This window comes from Arvicanthis niloticus, chromosome 1 (assembly GCF_011762505.2).
Source record: "Arvicanthis niloticus isolate mArvNil1 chromosome 1, mArvNil1.pat.X, whole genome shotgun sequence".
NCBI classification, from domain to species: Eukaryota; Metazoa; Chordata; class Mammalia; order Rodentia; family Muridae; genus Arvicanthis; species Arvicanthis niloticus.
The window spans coordinates 151115780-151136135 of record NC_047658.1 but is presented as its reverse complement, the minus strand read 5'-3'; positions in this window follow the sequence as shown (position 1 = coordinate 151136135).

Genomic DNA, 20356 nt, shown 5'->3' with positions numbered 1-20356 from the left:
AAGGCACAAACTGCATCAGGGATCCTTCCCACTTTTAGATAATCCTTGTAAATTAGCCTGGTCCTAGCTCACTAAGGAGTGCGCTTAGGCTCCTGGGAAAGATCCTCTTCTCTCTTCATTTCTTCCTCTCTACAGGATGTGTTCTTAACATCAAACTTGGTTGAGGAAGAAAACCCAGGCTGACAGGATTAGAGACAAAGGACATTCAGAAAGACAGAAGGGCATTAGAGAGACCAAAGGAGACAAAAAGCTGCAGAGTGTTGTAGCAGATGCTAGCACCTGCATCTAATGATGGGGGTTGAGAAGGCAAGAGAGAGGGTTAGGAGGGGGCCTGCCAGGTTTTCAGGCTCCTGGTGGGAGGAGAAGGGTGGTCTAGGGTATGCAGAAGAAAAGCTGAAGAAGGATGAATGAGAGGAGGGTCGCCGTGGCAGATGTAATTAATTACAGCATATTAAAATGTTTGTTTACAGAGCCGAGGTCTGATGGTAATTAATTCACAACATTTCCCAGTACTCTTTGAGTCTGAACCCCTGGAGGGTGGGGAGGCTTGGGTCAACTGAGCTGGGTATGGCGCTCCCACCTTTCTCTCACTTGGGTTTAGAGCCCAGCGTGGAGAGGGTGGTGCAGCCTCAGACTTGGGCTACTCCAGCCCACATACGCTTGGGGGATTCCAGGCTAGGGAGGATGAGTGACTTTTATCAAAGCCACCAGATAGTTAGTGGTAGAAATAGGTAGGACTATGGTCTGAGCTGCCTGGGAAAGTGTTCGAGGCTAAGGGAATATCAGGGGAATGATCTTGGGTACAGATGATGGCGTAGACAAAGCAGAAAGTGATGTTAGAGCTGAAGAAGAGGCTTGGGAAGAGAAGGTAAATGCAGGGTCTTCCTGGAGAGTTGACCAGGGGCCAGCAGTAGGATGCATTCTGGAGCAGTAGGATGGGTTGGCACGGTTACCAGAAAGTGGTCGGCACATCCACATCCATTGCACTGTCCTGGCACATGATGCACTCACTGTCCCACAGCAGAAGCAAGAGAATCCTCAGCCTTGGTGTCCAGCAGTCTGAAAACCTTCATGATGTTAGGGAAAGAGCAGACCCTTTCCATGCCGGCCTTCTGTCCTTTTTTCTAGTCTTCTCTCTCTCTCTTCTTCTGTTTATCGCATTTTAGAAAGGAGTTTATTGAAGCTTGGAGAGATGGCTTCACAGTGAAGAGCACTTGCTGCTCTTACAGAGGACCCAGGCTTGGTTTCCAGCACCCATGTAGCTGCCCAGGATTATTTGTAACTCTAGTTCCAGGGGCTCATCCTCCTCTGGGTTTCTTGAGCACCAAGCATGCAAATGACACACAGACATACATGAAGGCAAAACAGTCAGAGGCATAAAATAAAAATAAATCAATCTCTTTAAAAGTAATTTATTGCTGGGTGGTGGTGATGCACACCTTTAATCCCAGCACTTGGGAGGCAGAGGCAGGCGGATTTCTGAGTTTGAGGCCAGCCTGGTCTACAGAGTGAGTTCCAGGACAGCCAGGGCTACATAGAAAAACCCTGTCTCAGAGAGAGAGAGAGAGAGAGAGAGAGAGAGAGAGAGAGAGAGAGAGAAGAGGAGAGGAGAGGAGAGGAGAGGAGAGGAGAGGAGAGGAGAGGAGAGGAGAAGAGAAGAGAAGAGAAGAGAAGAGAAGAGAAGAGAAGAGAAGAGAAGAGAAGAGAAGAAAGTAATTTATTAAAGTACCATAGTTGAGAACTATATCTTTGGTAAAGACAAGTCTGTTACCAAAGCTAGCACTATTTTCTTTTTAAAACTTTACTCTTAATGTTTTGTGTGTATATGAATGTTTTTCTTGCACGAATGTCTTTGCACCGTATATTTTGGTGCCCAGGGAAGCCAAAAGAGGGAGGGCATCAGATCCCTTGCAACTGGAGTTACAGATGGTTGTGAGCCTCCACGTGGGTGCTGGAAATCAAACCAGGGTCCTCTAGAAGACCAACCAGTGCTCTTACCAGTGAGCCAGTTCTGCAGCTTCCTTTTCTTTGCTTGGGGTTTGGTCTTAACTATGTCACCCATGCTGGCCATGAACTCACTGGAATGCCCAATCTGGTCTTGAAATTTGATCTTTCTGCCCAAGCTCCAAGAAGGATGCCTGGGCTCTCACCCACTTCATTGGTCTAGTGTCCAACGTCTCCTAGCACCAGAGAACCAGCCAAATTTACAATAAGCATTGACAGTTCATTCAGTCATCTGCTCATCAAAGAATCAGTTGATGTGTTCCTGGGAGGAGGGAAGATGAGAGAGGACTTTCAGGACCCAGACTAAGGGCAATACTTGAGGCTGGAGAGATGGCTCAGTGGGCAACAGCACTGACTATGCTTCCAAAGGACCCTGGTTCAATTCCAGCACCCACATGGCAGCTCACAGCTGTCTGTAATGCAAGTTCCGGAGGCTCTGGCACCCCCACACAGATACCAATGCACAGAAAAATAAATTTATCTCTTTTTTTAAAAAGCACAATGGAAGCTCAGAATAATGTTAGTGGTTGACATTACAACAAAATAATGTCAGTGGATGACAGGGGAGAGCAGAGGTAATTGTGAGGAGGGGCTGGGTAGGTTGTCAGGGTGTTGGTGGAAGTCTGGCCCATCTCTCAGAAGGGACCTCAGAGAGGCTTCTCATTAAGTGGATTAAAGAGGGGATACAGCAGTTTTTTAAGGCTGTTTCTTCCACATCAAATCCCCTCCAGTGAAGAACACTGAAAAGAAGAACCTGGGTCCAGGTGAGCAAAGACAAAGCTAAGGAAGACTGAAGGTAGCACTGCCTCCCGGAAGGTTCTGGCTTGGAGCAGGGATGAAAACTGGAGAGAGTAACGCAGACTTCTCGGTGGCTGTGGAAAGGGTATGAGACAGAAGGACTGTGGTGGGGTAAGTGGTGACAGGAATATGGGTACAAGGGTGTGTGTGTGTGTGTGTGTGTGTGTGTGTGTAGATATGCCAGCACACCCTTGGGTGTCTGTGAGTGCTTGTGGGTGAGGAAATGCAGAAGGGCTAGGCAGTGTACCCCTCTAGGCCCATTTTACCTCCTCTTGTAAAGTGGAAGGCTGGCCATCATGAAGGGAAGTTAGTGTCTGGCTCCTTCTGACTTCCATAGTCCTACAAGAGTGCTCTGTATAGTCGGCCTGCCTCATGGGTGAGATCCAACCCTTAGGGCTTGGAGTAGGGTGTGTTTATGCTCACTTGCATAGAACCCATGGACTCTGGCTTTTACAGTGTGTGCGTGTGCGTGTGCGTGTGCGTGCGTGTGTGTGTGTGTGTGTGTGTGTGTGTGTGTAGGAGGGTCATCACAAAAGAGAAGTTTCTTGTAAACAGACAGACAATAAAGTCGAAAAGAGAGATGAGCCAGAATAAACGACACCACAGGAGTCCACCAGGCAGAGCACTCTACATGTTGCTTTCTTCTTTCTTCAGGAACAGGGGCAGAGCAGACGGAGACCCACCGTGCCTCCAAGACCTCTCCTTCTCCACTCCTTCTGTCTCCAGATCCCAAGCCACCTGGACACAGGGCCGCTGCCGCTCTTCTGTACAAATCCCACGTCACGCAGAGGAATTTGGGGGGCGACCTGGTGGACCAGGCATGCTGCTGGGGCGCCGTGGGCCGGCTGGGCAGACAGCAGGGCGCCGGGAGGAGCGGTGGAGGGAAGGCACAGAGGGAGGCGGGGCGGAGCTGTCTTTTCCCATCAGCTGGAGGATTGTTCCCGACACGCGCAGGCCCTGCGGCGTTTCTGTGTCAGGGAGTTTTGCCGGCGCCGTGACCCATGCGAGGGGGTCGGGCTCCGCTCGGGGAGCGGCCAAGAGTGACCAGCGCGGCCGGCCGCATCATCACCACCTGGCCGGGTCACTGCTTTGCTCTCTTGCCCCGAGCCTCGAGGAGCGAGGGAGGGCTCCCGGGGATGAGGGAGGACACCAGTTTCTTCCAGTGTCTCCTCCCCACACCCTTTGGGGAAGGTCGAGGGGGAAGAAACATTTCCCAAACCGAAGGAAGGAGCCAAAATCAGCACCCTGGCCTTCCTTAGTTTCTTCCGTTTGAAACTGAGGGGACGGGGTCTTTCGTGGTCCTGGCTAAAGACATTCATTCCAGTTCCTTGAAAAGCAGAGAAAGGTGCGGCTGGGGAATGCAATGCTCGAGGGTGACAGGTCTTCAAAAGAGACACAGAAGGGATCTCTATCTATCCAGCCCCAGGTTACCCTGAGTCAGAACACTTCAAATTGAACTGGAAGGCACCTGGAGGCTGAGAGGGGCGTTTCTATGCAAACTAGATGGTAATGAAGTCGTGGGTGGCCAGTTTCGGGAGCGGAGATGAAGGGTGAAGGAGGGGCGGCAGAAAGGGCGGCGAAGGCTCCTGACCTCTTCCCCCAACCCAATGGTCCCATCTGAAGTCTGCCAGCTCCATCTTCAGCACTTAATGATTTTGACGGGCCCCACCAGCGCACCATCGGGGCTTTTGTGTCTGCCAGACCAATGCCCCCTCTCCTGGGCCCACCCATCAGTCACCCGGAGCTCCAGCTGTTCCCAGCCTTTGGAGCAACCTCGGCCGTCACCACTACAAATTGGTTCTCAACAGCCGCTTGGAGACCCCTTTTTTGCCATTGTCTCCGGACAAATGGCCTTTCCCCTGCACACTGCTCCTGTAGGCCCAGCCCAGGCTGCCTGCTGCTTCTGGGAGAGGCGGTCGTTGTGTACTTCTAGGAAGCCCTCCTGACTTCCTTTTCTAACCGGTATAATCTAGCCAGGCAGGGTCAGGAAATGCCCCCTGACAGCGCAGGACTCCCTGCGTCCTGTCCTCAGAGGGCTTCTTGAGGCTGGAGTCAATTTCAGTTTCCTTCCTCGGCCCCAAAAGCTGGAGAAGTCTCACTTGGTGACTGAAGCTGAATTGGGAAGCAAGAGGAGGCAGGGCTGGATTGGTGGGTAGGGCATGAAAACTGGGAGTCCAGGATCCCAGGAGCCATCAGGACCAAGCACAGAGCCAAGACAATTACATGCCTAGTTTTGCTGATTGCATTAAAATCATTAGAACAAGGGATCTGAAAAACATACATTAAGGGGGGCGAATTAGAAAGGGCTTTAGAGACCTGCACGGGCGTTCTCAAAGTGGATCTGGTGCCATTGTGTTCTGCAAGCAGTCACTGTCACAGAGTAACCTTCTGGTCACTGTGGGTTTTCTGTACTTCTTTTTCTCCGGACTGCTGGATCTCAATTCACCCCACCCCCACCCCATGCACACATCTTTTGCTGTTTTCTTTGCTTACATTTGTTTTCTAGCGATAGGTTGTGTTAAGTAAGGAACCAAAAGGGGGGATGGGAGGCAGGATGTGGTGGCACACACCTTTAATCCCAGCTCTCTGGAGGAGGCAGGGGCAAGCAGATCTCTGTGTCAGACACCAGCCTAGTCAGCATAACATATTCTATGTAGACAGATGTTCAAACTACAGTGCAGTTTGGCTTTAGGGGTGGGAGAGAGATAGGCCAAGACACTCACTCTCATTGGGTCTACCCTTGCAGTCTAAGTCCATCTCTCAGCTGGGCAGTGGCTCAATTAATCCTCTCACTCGGGAGGTTGAGGCAGATAGATCTGTGAGTTCAAGGCCAGCCTGGTCTACATAGCAAGTTTCAGGACAGCCAAGGTTACATAGAGAAACCTGATTTCAAACAACAACAATAACAACAACACAAAAGTCCATCTGTACTAGAGTCAGAACCAAGGCAGCAGCAGAGTCCAGATGGTGGGGTTGGGGTACAAATGGAGAATACAATAGACCTGTCTAGAATGTGTGTGTGTGTGTGTGTGTGTGTGTGTGTGTGTGTGTGTGTAAGCTGAATAATTTTGGTGTGAGTGTGTACATGCACATAGCCTTTGTGTCTGTTGGTCCTCGATTCTCAATATGGCTGGTCTTCAGGGGACATTGACCTGGGTTCTAGAGGGGAGAGCACACACAGAGAACCTAGAATCTCAAGTAGCAATGAACTGAGCTCACATAGACCGGCTGGGCTCCGATATGGCTAGGTTGGGCTATGGCGAGTGTTGTAGCTATGGTGAATGGGACTCTGGTTAAAGGCATGGTGGAGAAAGGATGGGGTGAGTAGGTGTGGAAAATGGAATTGCCAGCCCAGAATGAATGGATGGTGGAGTTTCTCTTTTGTAACCGGGAATAATTAAGACAGATGTGCGGATGGATTAGCTGTCCTGCAAGGTCAGGAGCGCATTGCCGGATCACTCTATTATTTTGCTGCGCCACGGCTACCCGGCTAACGCCTTTTTCATGATATTTTGAACATCCGCACAGAAAAAACCAAGTGAGTGCTCGAGAGATACAAATGGATCGTTTGGTGGAGAAATCCGTCTTCGTCACCGCCGCCAGGCTGGGATTAATGCGATTGAAGGCCCCTCCAGGCTCCGCCAGGGAGACGGGCTCGGGGAAAGCAAGAGAAATTGGTTTGTACCCCTGGGAACACGATTGATGGGCCAGACCCTCCGGGCTGGGCTGGGCTGTGGTGCTCTCTGTAGGGCTGGGGGCAGGGAGTCAGACTGGGGGTCTGGCCTTGGCCTGGGTGGGGCTATGCTCTGAAAGAGGGGCCTAGCCTGGCACAGAACCTCCCAGAGTTTGCTTTGAGGCTGTGGATATGAGGGTGGGAAGATCTCAGACAGGTTATCCAGGTGGGCTGAGAGACTTTGAGTAAGAGTCGGAGAAAAGTAATATGTCGCCTGTCTTTCATGAGTGACCAGGGGCAGAGGGTTAGTGTCCATCCAGGAAGTGATGAGGAGACAGAGCTGTAGTTTGAGCTGAGTACTAGGAGTCTTGAACATGTGGTTCCTAGGCGACATCTGGAAGGCAACTTCTGATGGACTCATTCCAGCCTCAATGCTGGGCTTGTGAGATAGAAATCAATAGCAGGGCACGGTGAGAGTGGGGTCACCTGGGGGAGCTCACCTTTTCAGGAGTAATGAAATAGAGGCAGTTGGGGCTGGACCCATGAGTGTGCATGTGTATGTGTGTGCATGTGTTTTGTTTTTCTGAGCCAGGGTTTCTCTGTGTGGCCCTGGCTGTCCTGGAACTCACTCTGTAGACCACTCTGGCCTGGAACTCACAGAAATCTGTCTGCCTCTGCCTCCAAGTGCTGGGATTAAAGGCATGTGCCACCAGGGTTCATTGGAATATGGATCTTAAAAAAATGTGAAGGACCAGTTGAGATGGCTCAGCAGGTGAAGGTGCCTGACATGTAAGCCTGGTGATGGAGTTCAGTCTCTGTGGCTCACATAAAGGAGGACGAGCCCGCTGAAGGAGGCAGAAAGGAAGTCCCAGTCCTTACAGGATCTCACTAGCCTGATAAGAGGACAAGAATCTTTCTTTTTAGGGGGAGGTGCTTGGTTTCGTTACTTTATGTTTATGTGTCTGTGTACCATGTGAATACTTGTGCCCCTAAAGAGAAGAGGACTTTGGATTCCCTGGAACTGGAGTTTTGGACGGTTGTGAGCTGCCATGAGGGTGCTGGGAATTGAACCTGGGCCGTCTGGAAAATCAATCAGTGCTCTTAACCTCTGAGCCATCTTTCTAGCCATAGAGACAAACAGTAAGTATGTGAGCCTCATTAGGGAAGAAAGGAATCAAGGAAGGATAGAAAGAAGGAAGGTGTGCAGGAAGGAAGACATATCTGTGTACCAGGAAGTACATACAAACGCTCATGTAAGAGAAGTGAAAGTGGGCTCAGAGGATGGCCAGAGAAAGCTAGGATACCTTGCAGGGTTAACTTTGTCCCACTTTGGTGCTGAGGAGGAATCCAGGGTCTCACATGCTAGGCAACTGTTCCGCTGCTAAGCTCCAGCTAAGACTGGTTTGTTTGTTTGCTTGTTTCACTTATTACATCATGGATATGGTAAAATTTTAAGCATTACATGCTGCTTATCATTCACCTTTAGTCCATAAATATTTCTTCTCAGAAGCAGCTACTGGCATCCTGTGTGTGTGTGTGTGTGTGTGTGTGTGTGTGTGGTGTATGTAGGAATATCCTCCTACATGGTAGTTGATTTTACACATTGTTCATTGTCTTGATTTTTTTTTTTAATTTAATAAATTGTCACAGAAAGGGCATCAGCTGGCCCTGTGCTCTCTGGGGCTCTTTCCCTAACAGTGTAGTACCCCTGTGTGGAGCTCGGGTCACTCGCTCAGCCAAGCCTGATGTGTACTAATTGTTGCCAGTTTTCCACGCTGTACTGGATACCGATGTGGTACACTTGAAGCTGAGCTGTGGAATGGGGTTTGGGTTTTGGAGGGGAAGAGAACATAGGTATAAGAAGAGTGAGGGGGTAGAGATGGGGGGTGGGGGTGGCTGGAGGCCTGGTAGGCCCTGTAGAGATTGCAGAGACGCTAAGTCAAGAGGCTACTAGCAGGCTTGGGGCCAGCTTTAGTTCTGTCCTGTGATTTTATATAAGTTATTGAATGTGTCTATACTCGTCTTTCCCCCTCAGAAAATAGTGAGGATAATATGAACTTCATTGATTTGTTGTAAAGCTTAAAAATAAATTCCTTGACTGTGGGAAAATGGGCAAGCATTCTCTACACTAACAGCAGCAATTGTCTCTGGGTAGTTACGTTCGAAACGTTTTGCGTTTTCTTTTCTATTTTCTGCATTATCTGTGTTATTTAAAAGTTCTTCAGTGTGCATGTGTTATGCTCACAACCAATGAGAAAGAATATAGACTAGATGACCGTGGCAGACCCGGCATGGAGTTATCCGTAGACACCATTACAAGGCCAAACATTTGGTCACGACTGCTCAGCAGTGACTGCCAGAGTGGGCTGGTGTGACAGAAGAGTGGAGGTGACCCAAGAGTGCATCAAGTGGAAGACCTGAATGAACGGGGGATGTGTGTTTGCAGGGAAGGCAATCCAGATGTGCCCAAGTGGGGCCCCTGTTCTCTTTGCTTTGTCCAGGTACTGAAGCAGTGCAAATCCTGTCCAGGCACCATGCATTTTGGAGCTTCTAGTGATGAAGTCCATGGAGACATAAATTGCTTCTTTGAAATGTTAACCGAAGGGCCATCCCAGCCTTCTGTGATCCTGTGAGGCATTTGGCCCAGTCATGGAAGTCCCGCAGGCTTCCCGGAGGAAGTCTCCCCTGCATTAGACCAAGTTGAAGGGCAAACAGGTGTTATTTAAGCAAAGTAAAGAAAGCATGACCCAGGCAGAAGGAATAGCTAAGTGAATGCTCCAGGGGCAGGAGGAAGCCTATCTATGAGGCGCATGCGCAGAAGCAAAGAAAGGCAGGCGCTACAGCTTAGGCGTGTTAAGAGTCCTTAAGGGCCATGATGAGAATTTCAGATCTTGTCTGGAAAGCAGCTGTATTCACAGAAAGAGTTAAAGACACACACACACACACACACACACACACACACACACACACACACAAGATACTCTCGGTCTTGCGTTTTCAGTAGCCTGTTAGCTGGAGATTGGAGCCATGAGTGTCAGTAAGGAGAGACTGGAGCCATGGTGACTGTGAGGAGACCACTGGGAATAGAAGGTGGTGATGTGGATGAAAGGAGAGATGATGAAGAAGGAAAAGATCGGGTGAACAGGTGAGAGGACCGCTGGAATTCTGTGAATGGGCTTGGGGGTGGGTTTGAGGGGCTTTAAGGCCAGGATGAAGACCTTTGTCAACCACCTGGAGCAACGGATAATGATAAGCCGATGATCACCGCTCAGATGGAGTGTTAACCTGGGTCCGGCCCTGAATAACTGTTTTAAAACAGAACGAACCCACCAAGATTCTGCCTTCTTTCACTACCTTAAAAAGAAAATGATGCTGGGTGGTGGTGGCACACACCTTTAATCTCAGCGCAGAGGCAGGAGGATCTCTGAGTTCCAGGCCAGCACGGTCTACAGAGCAAGTTCCTGGACAGCCAGGGATACACAGAGAAACTCTGGAAAGAAAAGAAGGAAGGAAGGAAGGAAGGAGGGAGGGAGGGAGGGAGGGAGGAAGAGAGAGAGAGAGAGAGAAGCAAAGAAAGAAGCAGAGAAACAAAGAGAGAAAAAGTGTAGCGTTAATTTTTTCAAACTTTATTTTTAATGATGGTTCTTAAATGATTTAACCTCCCTTTTAGCCTACCACCCACCAGAGGTAGTGGAAAAGAAAGGATACGGGGAAAGTGGATGAACCATGTTGCAATAGCAACTACTTTGTGTGAGTGCGTGTATGTGTGTGTGTATATATATATTTTATATATATGTATAATTTTTGTGTATTTATCTTATTCACCCATGCAGTTATCCCTTGAGGAGAGGAGAATGACTCTCAGTGAGGACCTGGCTGGGCTCAGCATCTTTATATTGGTGGGGCTGGTGATGTTAGTAAAGGTTTAGGAAACACTACATATACAGTAAGAGCAGCAATTGCCTTTGGGTAGTTAATTTAACTCATTGTTATTATTATTATTATAGTAAGTTGTTATTATCATTACTATTTATTATTATTATTATTATTATTATTATTATTATTATTATTATTATTATTTTGAGATGGGGTCCATGTAGCCCAGACTGGTCTATTTATCTGAGGAGAACCTTAAATTTTTGGTCCTCTCACTTGCCAAGAGCTGCAATTACAAACCTGCATCATATCAACTCTCAGTGATTATGTTTATACAGCATAGATGATCAGACAGTGAGAAGAGAGAAACAAAATCCTTAGAGGTGGGGCAGGGATTTACGCCAGCATCTGGTTCTAGAGGATTACCACTAAGCTACCCTGCCACAGAACTTTATTGAGCAGGAGAGGATGTGATGAAGTCTATGGCTTTGCAAGATTAATCTGGTAGCAGTGAGCAGGATGGATGGGTAGGAGATATTGGCTTGGAGGCAAATGGGCAGGAGAGTGCAAAGAGATGGGAGGGAGGGATGGATAGAGAGGCCGTTGATTGGAGACCAATCAAGTTTGTAGGAGACCATCTCAAGTTTATAGGCTTATATTTTTCAAACTTACTTTAATAAATGTACTTAAATGCTTTAACCTCTCTTCTAGGCCATCACCCACCAGAGATAGTGGAAAGCAAACATTAATAGGGCAAAGGAGGATGGACCTCTTTAGAAGTAGTTCTTTGTGTCGAATCCAGTCGGCACTGTCAGGATATCAGCAGTTCAGTTCACAGAAATCAGCAGCTGTAGCTCAACCCACTTGTAAACATCATTCATGAATCAGCAACAGGCAGTTCGATCCAGAAGAAACCACAAGGCTCTGCCAATCCACCTGAGTCTGCAAAGTGGCAAGAAGTCACCAGAATATCATCAGAAGTTCTTTGGTGGCTTTTCTCTGTATGAAGTCACTACAAACAATGACCAGCAAAGAGTGGCAAGGCGAACTAATACCACAAATCTTTATCAGCAAAGACCATCATCAGCAAAGCCCAATGATGACCAGCAAAGAGTGGCAAGGTGAACCAATGCCACACAGCATCACACACTGTCTGTTGTGTTATATTTATACTCTTTCCAAGCATCACATGTTCTCTCAAGCTTCTGCTCTAGCAAAATATCGCATACCTTTTTTTTTTTTTTTCCAGGCAGCTTCCAGAAAATCACCATGTTCTCAGCAAAACATCTTCTCACATGTCTGCTTCAGCAAAAACATCCTCTCATAAGACAGTTTCCAGAAAAACATCACATGATACCACTGAGTCTCCAAGGAAACCAGAAATTCTCACTTCATAAGATCTAGGATAGTCATGTGCCACTGTTACCTGCTCAGTATACATTTATTTATTAATTTATTTTTAATTATATGTGGGAGTATGCCTGTGTGTGTTGTGCATTTGTGCACATGTATGTAAGCACATGAGTGCAGTTACTGCAGAACCCTTAGGTGTGGACCTGGAGTGTAGGCAGTTGCTGGACCTGGAGTGTAGGCAGTTGGGAGCTGCCTATCATGGGTGATGGGAATTGAACTTGGGTTCTCTAGAAGAATAGACTACAGGCTCTTAACTCCTGAGCCATCACCTCTCCAGGCCCTACAACATGCATTTTAAATCCCATAGGTCCGTAGTTCAGAAGTCTGGCAGACACAACTGTGGTCCCTCTCAGATTCACAGAGATTGGACTTTAGTTGGTCAGGGCTCACTTCAGAGGTTCTGGAGAGAGACTGTGTCCTCTCCTCCCCACTGACGGCTGATTTCCATGGCTTTCTCCCTACATCCCATCAGCTGTCAGCAGGAGAGTCAGTCATAGATCACAGAAGCCACTGTCTTGTCCATTTATGTGTCCCCTCTGCCCTCAAAGTTGGAAACAGAGTGTCATTCTATGCTTTGAAGATCCCCAAACTCCCCTCCTGCCAGCTGGCCCCCAAGGCTTTCTACATTTCAAGGGTTTTCACTCATCGTGAGCTCCTGCCTCAGATCATGTTCCTTAAGCCACATGACATAATCGCAGTGGTGATACCTATTGGTGAAAACCCCAGGACCACACTATGAGTCTGTGTGTGCAAGGACAGGACCACTTGTGCTCAAGTGTCTTTGAAAGCTGGATGAGGGAGGAGACAAGAAAGGTAGTGTGGGGCGCTCGGGGATCTGCAGGCTGGAAAGCGAATAATTGGAAACATGCTAACAACAGCGCTGGGCACGGGAGAGCCATAAGCGGGACAGGAGCTGTTGAATGAGGTGGGCCTCCAGGCAGATCCCCAAACAAGAAATGGACACTCCCTCTCGGTAGTTACCACCTCCCTCTTTCCTTATTTATGTATGCATTTGTTTATTTTTAAGCCACACAGACAATTAAGATTATGAATCCCATGACTTTTCCATGAGAAATACTGGGCAGATCCTGGGCCACGTGGATCAAGATTTCCAGTCTCCCTTTCCCAAAATCTCCGTGTTCCCACCCAGTTAGTAAGTCTCCACAGGTGGCCACTATGTGGGTATCAAGCACCAGCGATTAGTTTTGTTCTGACTTGAACTTCATCGGGATGGTCATCTACTATGTGCCCTCATCAAATAACTTATGCAGGTGTACGGTAGAACTCAGCGGTGGAAGATACCATTCGTGAAGATTACTATTCATGAAGCCCTGGGCCCAATCTCCACTGTCAAAGAAAGAAAAAGTAAATGAAGGTGTGTGGGATGTTTGCTATACCCTGGGTACTTCATCAACACCGGGGATGACGGGGTAAACAGTCAAGGTGCATCACGAACCCTGAGCTCAGCCCAGAAGGAAATGATCATAGGAATGTGACCTGCGGAGAGTGTGGACAGACAAGAAAGAGGGTAATGACCAAATTTGGGGGAAATGTGTGTGTGTGTGTGTGTGTGTGTGTGTGTACATGTGAATGTGTGTGTGTACATGTGAATGTGTGTGTGTGCATACATGTGAGTGAGTGAGTGTGTGTGTGTGTGTGAAGGGAAGCATAAGAGAGTCAGTGTGTGGCAACTGAAGAGCCAAAGCCAGAGTGTGCCAAGGGGGAGGGAGCCATCGCTAGCCTCGCCTGCGTCTGAGAGGTTAATCAAGGAGTATTTATGGGGCACCTGTTCTGTACAAGGCTAAGTGTCTGGAGAGGAATACGGAGTGGTATAAAACTCCCTGTAATAATGATCTCTAACATGCCTATAGAGATAAGTGAAGGCCCTGGTGGGGGCAAACACCATAAAACTCAAATATGAACATGTCATTCTCAGCTTATAATCTTCCTATGGCTTCTCTTTAGCATCAGGACTGGTAGCAAGGGCTTGTGTGGCCTCTCTGGCACCTCTCTTTGTCATTGTGGCTAATCTGACACCCTGACCCCTACACACACACACACACACACACACACACACACACACACCTCGTTCCGCTCCCCCCAACTCCACGGCCTTCCTATATTCCATTTCTCCTGTTCAACAGATTTTTACTCTCCTCCCTAGCCTTAGAGAGTCCCAGTTAACTCTGCTCTGCCTTATCCATGGCTTAGTACAGTGGTGACCTCCTCAGACGAGCAAGTTTTCCCTGATTTGCTGACTTAAAACACCTTTCTGTTTTGCACTCTGTCAGCTTGTCACATGGAACAAATGTCCTCACTTTCTTTGTCATGGTGATTAATGATATATCCACGTGATAATGGTGTTTATTACAGACTGGGTACCCTTGTGAGAGCAAGGGCCATTCTTGCTTGTGATTGGCATCAAATCTCCAACACCTAGCTTACCAAGGGCCTGGTAAATACTTGCTGAATGAAGAGCTTGTGGGTGTAGAGTCAGGAGCCCTGTCTTTGAGCCTTGGCTACATGACCTTGGGTACATGGCTTTCTTCACTTCCCTGGGACTCAGTTTCATCATCCATAAAAAGAAGGGATAGATTCTCAAAGGACCTCTCCAGCCTCATGTCCTTGGATTCCATGACTCACAATCATAAGAATGTCACTGGGCCTCCCGCCAGCACATTAGCACTGATATTAGTAAGTGCTGAGTAAGAAGGTGGCAAATGTCTGTCGGAGGGACAGGACAGAGCAGCAGCAACTGCAGGGACACTCAGAGATGTCCTGGAAGAGGTAGGTAGAAGAACGTGAGAAAGAAAGAGTTTTTTCAATGCATGCCTGTAATCCCAGCACTTTTGAGGCACAGAGGAGGGCTACAAGCTGAAGGCTAGCCTGTACTATATTATGTGGTGAACTCAAGGTCAGGCTGGGCTACATGGCAAGCCTCTGTTGCCAGAGGAGAGACAGAGAGAGACAAAGTCAGTGAGAGAAAGAGACAGAGACAGACAGACAGACACATGTGCATACACATGGATGCACATGTGCAAATGCATGCATGTGTGCACACACATACGCACACAGAGAAAGAGAGAGACAGATGGATGGACAGACAGACAGACAGAGTAAGGAGACTGACCTGGCTGGTGACTGAGGAAGGACTCAACCTTCCTTCAAGAAGGAGGGGATCTGTGTCTTAGTGTTCTGTTGCTGCTGTAACAAGTCACCACAAGCCTGAGGGCTTAAAACAACAAAATTTAATGTCTTACCCTTCTGTAGACTAGGAGTCTGACGTTATTCTCACGGTGTTAGGGTGTTAGAATCAAGGTGTGGACAGGGCCTGCTCTGCCTTATAAGGGTATCAGGAAGTTTGTGTCCTTGCTAGTCCCACTTCTGAAGGCTGCCCTCATTCTCCAGGTCACAGCCCTGTGTCACCTTGCCTTTGATTTGACACTGTTGTTCCCTTTTATAAAGGGCATGAGCTTGTATTATGTACATTCAGATCATCCTGGAGAATCCACTGATCTCAAGATCACTAAGGTAATTATATTCACAAGCCTCCCTCCCCCCTTTTTAATTTTTTACCAAGTTTGGCAATATATTCTCTAGTCCCAAGAATAAGGACATGGGCATCTCTGAAGGGCCATCTTTCTGTAACTGGTGGCTCACATGGCCCTTGGAGCAGGAGCGCCTCAGTTCAGGCCTTTTTTTCATCACCTAATGCTAGGTGAATTCCTAATTTCTCATGGCCTTTGTGCTCTCATTTGTAGAATAAAGAAATGGTAGCATTGGGGCTGGAGAGATAGCTGTGTGGTTAAGAGTACTCACTGCTCTTCCAAAGGTTGTGAGTTCAGTTCCCAGTACTCACGTGGCAGCTCACAACTGTCTGATGCTGTCTCCTGGTGTGCAGATATGCATGCAGACAAAGGACTCACATAAAACAAACAAATAAATCTTTTTTTTTTTAAAGAAAGAAATGCTAGCATATACCTTACTGTGTTAGTTGTCTATTGCTGGATGATATCTTGCTCCAGCTCTAGGGGCTAAAAAAGAATTGATTTATTTATTAAATTATTATTATTATTATTATTATTATTATTATTATTATTATTATTTCATTGTTGGGGATGAAACTTGTAACATTTTTTATGATAAGCAAATGCTCTACCACCGAGCTACATTCCCTTTTCCCATTAAACAATGATTTTTTTTTAAAGCTCAAGGACCATTATATTAAAGTTTGAGAGAAAAGCAAGCACATGGCAGGCAAGCTACAGATTGAGGCAGCAGCTGGAGAGAGGGAGTGGAGAAGGAGAGAGAGTCTTGTCTTTTGAGTTAGACTCAGCAGTGAAAGCAGCTGAAGGAAAAAAGGGGTGGGGGTCTCCAGAGAAACTGAGCAACCCCAGAATGTCAGGGAGAGCAAGCAAGCTTAGTTTGCAAAGAGACAAGGCGTAAGGAAAAGTTATGCTTTTTATTTAGAGCTCAGAAAAGTAGACAGAATAAAGTAGAAATGTGCTCCCCTGACCCCCATTTTTTAAGTTTTTTAGACTAGGCCTGGTCTGGAACTCACTAAGTAATCCAGGATGTCCTTGAACCCTCTCCATCTTCCTTCCTCCAACTCCTAACTGCTGAGAATTCAGGCATTAACTATGTCCAGCAAAACAATGGTTTTGGCTGGGCATTTCTTCTGCTCCGGGTGGTGCTGGATATTCAGACAGCTGTATTAGTTAGAAATTCAGCTATGGATAAAACAACTAAAGTGGTCTCACATCCATGTCTGGTACTTGGTACTGGTTTCTGGCTAGAGAGCTTTGGTTCCCCTCTGGGCAGCTTCTCTCCCTCCACTGGCTTCTCAGCTTCTCCAGCTTCAGATCTCTATATGGCTATGGCTTTACAGAGCAGGCAAAGCTGAGAACCCTCTTCTGTCCTAACCCCACTCTGTGACACTTCCATGGCATCTTACTGGCCAGACAGATTCAAAGGGAATAGACTCCCCAAAGTCACGATGCACTTATCTTACAGAATGTGCAAGCTGCTACAGTAATTGCGAGAATCCCAATAATTAATACATGAACTAGAGAAGTAGCCAGGTTTGGTGTGTCACTGTGCGGGTAGGCGTTGATACCCTACTCCTAGCTGTCTGGAAGTCAGTCTTCTGTTTACCTCCTGAACATGATGTAGAACTCTCATCTCCTGCAATGCCATGCCTGCTTGGATGCTGCCATGACTGAACCTCAGAAACTGTAAGCCAGCCCCAATTAAATGTTGTCCTTTATAAGAGTTGCCTTGGTCATGGCATCTGTTCACAGCAGTAAAACGCGAACTAAGACACTATGGCAAAATGCTCAGGCTTCCTAAGCCCCTGGATCCTCTTCTGTAAATGAGATCAATTCACCTTTCACCTAATAGGGTTGTTCCTAGGGTGAAATGGTTCCGGAAGTAACACAGTCAGGAAGTTTAGCTTTTGGTGATGCCAGCTTTCTGCCAGGTAGTGCCAGGTCTTCCCTCCTTCCCGCCATGTTCCCTCTCTCCCTTTTCTTTCCCTCACTGTGCAGTTCAGCCCTGCCTCTGCCCTCAGGTGCTGGGATTATAGGTGTGAGCCAGCATGCTGGGCACCAGGTGTTTCTCTTTATTTAAGACAGTTGTTCACCAGATCTGCTCACATATTCCACACTCACATATATGTATGCATAATTTATGAGGCTATGAAGGTCTAATATCTTAAGTCATCTGGGGACAGAGCCATGGTTAGGACTATGATCCTAGTCTGAGTGACAGCTCAACCATTTCCAATTTAGGAATGATGTTGAGCTTTTAGTGCTTTAGTTTTCTGTTTGTTTTGTTTTCTTGTTTTTTGTTTGTTTGTTGAGACAGGGTTTCTCTGTGTAATAGAGCCCTGGCTGTCCTGGAACTCACTGTGTAGACCAGACTGGCCTCAAACTCACAAAGATCAGCTTGTCTCTGCCTCCTGAGTATTGGGATTAAAGATAAGTGCTACCTGGCTTGTTTTTGTTTTTTAAGTAGGGAACAGGCAACATTCTTGCCATCTTTTTTCAAACAACCATGGTATTTGGTTAGCATATATTATGAAGACTCTGATTTGGCTTTTTTTCTTCTTAGGTAACACCTATCAACAAGCACAAGTTTACGATGTGATCTCTAACAAGTTGAAATAGAATTTATATGTTTCTATGAGCATAACCGTTTATATATGAAGGATAGCTTCATTGGCAGGACTGCTCACTGGATAAAAGTGCTTGCTGCCAGACCCGACCGCTTGTGTTTAACCTGCGGAACCCACGTGGTAGAAGGGGAGAACTAATTCTTTCCTGCAAGCTGTCCTCTGACCTCCACACATACAGCGAGGCATGCTTGTGTACATGGGCTTGCACACTCGCTAAATATGAAATTAGGTGGCACACTCCCTTTAATCCCGGCACTTGGGAGGCAGAGGCAGGTAGATCCCTGAGTTCAAGGCCAGCCTGGTCTATAGCATGATTTCTAGGACAGTCATAACCACACTGAGAAACTCTGTCTCAAAATAAACAAAGCAAAAAAAACCCCAAAACAAACAAACAAACAAACAAAAAACAAAAAAACCACCCCAAAAGGCCAAAAAAAAAAAAAAAAGCAAAAAAACCAAACAAACAAAAAATAAAAAAACCACACAAAACAAAACAAAATAAAACTAACAGCAATTTTAAAAACTGCTCATTGTACACCAGGCTCTTATGTCATCGAGCTACAGGTAGGTACCATGTCATTCCCTTTTGGCAGACAATAACACTGAAGCTTAGAAGTAATTTGCTAAACTAGTAATCAAAGGGGCTGGATTGCAAGCCTGCAAGAAGTCACTGAAAATCTTTTCCCATTAAAAACACTTTATTGTTATTCTCTTCCCCCTTTCTGTGTGTGTGTGCTCCTGTGCACATGTGCATCACAAAGATATCAGAAGACAAGTTTGGGGAGTTATTTCTCTCTTTACACTGTGCTTTAGAGAACTGAACTCTGGTGTCAGGCCTGCGTGGCAAGTGCTTTTCCCCGCTGGGCCATCTTGCTGGCTCCTCTATAGGCGATCTAAAATAATATTTATTTATTTAGTTAGTTAGTTACTTATATACTTATTTATCGTGTGTATATGTGCCTGTATAAGTTGATGTGCACCCTGATGGTGCAGGTGCCTGTGGAGACTAGAAGAGAGCTTTGGATTCTCTGGAAGTGAAGTTATAAGCAACTGCGAGCACCCAGTGTGAATGTGGGGTACTGGGTGCCTGGTACCTGGGTCTTCTTCTAGAGCAGCCAGTGGTCTTAACTGCTGAGTCAGCTCTTCATCTTCATTCTCTCTATTGGAACCTTTTTCTTTTTAATTGGTTTTATTATTATTACTTTTATTTTTATTTATTTATTTATTTATTTATTTTTGAGACAGGGTTTCTCTGTGTAGCCTTGGCTGTCTTGGAACTTATGCTGTAGACCAGGCTAGCCTCCAATCCACAGAGATCCTTCTGCCTCTGCCTCACAAGTGCTGGGATTAAAGGCAGGTGCCACCACTGCACGGCCATTGGAATCTTTTGATGAGGACTCTACTAGTGACATGTGGAAACTTTTGATGAAGATTCTACTAGTGGCATGTGGAGAGGAGGCAGAGAGGTTAAGAGGAAAGAGGCAGTGCGAGGAAGAGGTTGGAGGGCTGACTGGGAGTGGGGTGTTTGATAGGGAGGGGAAGGGTAAACTAGGATTCTGGGTTCAGGTAGAAGGTCCTGGAAGGATTACTCTCAAGGCTGAGAGGAGGAGGCAAAGATAATGAAAGAACGATCGTGTATATCGAGTGGGAAGATAACATGTGGGAACTTGTGGGAATTGGTTCTCTTTTTCTACCTCGAGGGTTCCAGAGATCAAGTTCAAGTCAGGCTTGGTGATAGGTGTCTTCACTTGCTGAGCTATATCTCACCAGCCCTGTTTTACGCTGTTTTGAGACAAAGCCTTATCATGTCTCCCAGGCTGGCCTGAAACTCACCATGTGGTAGATCTCAAACTTACAGCCCCACTCAGCCTTCTGAGCTTTAGGAAGGAGCAGTCAGTTTTAGAAGCAATCAATTCTGGGTTCCAGGGCAGCCTCTGGTCCTTCCAAGCTCTGATCTCTCTATGGAGATCTTATCTATTCAGATAATAACGTCTGTTTCTAAGGAAGATGGGAAGGACTACTGAGAAAACAAGATAACACAGTGAGCTTCTAGTGCACTCTTGGTACAGAGTAGATGGCTCCTTGAATACTGGCTTCCTCTGCTGGCCTTCTGCTCATGAGGCAGTCTCATTTAGCCCAGCCAGTTTCCTAGGCTCCACCTGTTGACCAAGTTCCAGTGGCTCTTGTATTCTCAATCATTTTTCTGACCCTGGCTTGCAGAAGTCAGAGGGTTGTCTCTCTCTGGTACCCCAGGGTTATCTGGATCACTCACAGAAAGCTTGGCCACACCTACTCCTTTTCCTACAGGTATCTGTGTTGGAGTTTGTTAGACTTGTAAAAAACACAAGAAGGTATCCTAGCCTAAGCTCTGGCAGGCAGCAGGAAGGCAGTTTTGCATCTGTGTTTTGTGTGTGTGT